The sequence below is a fragment of the Gossypium hirsutum genome, unplaced genomic scaffold (assembly GCF_007990345.1).
Source record: "Gossypium hirsutum isolate 1008001.06 unplaced genomic scaffold, Gossypium_hirsutum_v2.1 scaffold_537, whole genome shotgun sequence".
NCBI classification, from domain to species: domain Eukaryota; kingdom Viridiplantae; phylum Streptophyta; class Magnoliopsida; order Malvales; family Malvaceae; genus Gossypium; species Gossypium hirsutum.
In genome coordinates this window covers 9,851-11,378 of record NW_024403092.1, presented here as the reverse complement: position 1 = coordinate 11,378, position 1,528 = coordinate 9,851, and the positions used below count along the sequence as shown (strand labels likewise).

Here is a 1,528-nt window from a genome sequence, read left to right as displayed (position 1 = left end):
CACCCCACGAGAAATTGGGGTGGTTCCTCCAAACTGCATTATAAATGTTACTATATGGGTTATTTTGCGGTCTAGAGTTATTGTTACCCATATATTGGACTTGTTCCTCCTCGATGCTAGGGTTAAAGGGTTGATATTCTATGCATGCTCCTCCTCCATTCGAATCGTACCTCATCACTGGATGTACCTGAGTAGAACCACACAAATCATCAATCTTTTTATTTAAGAGTTCTACTTGGTTAGATAGCATAGTAACCGCATCGAGGTTGAAAACATTGGCTGCTTTCGTCAGCTTTCTCCTCATAACTTGCCACTGATAGTTATTCAGTAACATCTCCTCAATAAATTTGTAACTCACCTCGGGTGTCTTCTTATTGATAGTTCCACTAGCTGCTATGTCAATCATCTGCTGAGTCGAAGGATTCAGGCCATTGTAAAATGTTTGAACCTGTAGCCAGAGTGGTAACCCATGGTGAGGGCATCTTCGCAAAAGGTCCTTGTATCTCTCCCATGCATCGTAGAGTGTTTCTAAATCCATCTGTACAAAAGAGGAGATATCATTACGTAATTTGGCTATTTTAGCCGGAGAAAAATATTTTAATAAAAACTTTTCAGTCACTTGTTCCCAAGCAGTGATTGAACCTCGTGGTAACGAGTTCAACCACTGTTTAGCTTTGTTTCTCAACAAAAAAGGGAATAATCGAAGGCAAATGGCATCATCAGAAACGCCATTAATTTTAAAAGTGTCGCAAAACTCTAAGAAATTTGCCAAGTGAGCGTTTGGATCCTCATTCTGCAAACCATCAAATTGAACAAACTATTGTATCATTTGAATTGTGTTAGGTTTCAGTTCAAAATTATTTGCAGCAATAGCAGGTCTAACTATACTTGACTCGGTTCCTGTTAAATTAGGTTTAGCATAATTATACATAGTGTGTGGAGCAGGGTTCTGATTTACTGGATCAGCAGCAATTGCAGAAGGTAGCAGATTTTTATGGTTTTCAGCCATCTCCTTAGTTGTGGTTGAAGTATCGTCCTCTTACTCGTCCTCTACGTATCTTAGGCTTCACATTCTTTATCTTCAGTTTTTACGAACTGTGCGATTGATCTCACCGTCAAAAAGTAGTGGTCTTGACGGGTTTCTTCTGGTCATAAACTAGAAAAACCTGTCAGAAGAAAATAAATGAAGAATTAGAAAAGAAAATAAAAATTTAAATTGCAATAAAAGTAAAATGGCTAAAGTAATAAAAATCGAGTGTTCCTAATATCCTAGTTCCCCAGCAATGGCACCAAAAAATTGATACGTGATATTCATGACAGGTTTTAAAGAATTATGAATGAATCGTTCTTGAGACTAACTTACTATCACGATTAAGGCAAGTGTACCTATCGAACATGTAACACCCCTATCACGTAACCGTCGTCGGAATAGGAAAGGGGAGTCACTAGACAGACAGAGTATTTCAGAGTAACACAGATTCATAGATATCATATAATATCAATACATTAATATTCATCCATAATTCAT

At 37.5% G+C, this 1,528-nt stretch overlaps 1 non-coding gene across 1 annotated transcript; it reads left to right on the top strand.

The window, feature by feature from the left end:
* Positions 1 to 464: 464 nt before the first annotated feature.
* On the top strand, positions 465 to 571 carry LOC121226858 (small nucleolar RNA R71). The gene has a single exon (XR_005924543.1). It is a non-coding gene; the product is annotated as a small nucleolar RNA R71 (small nucleolar RNA).
* The last annotated feature ends 957 nt before the right edge of the window (positions 572 to 1,528 follow it).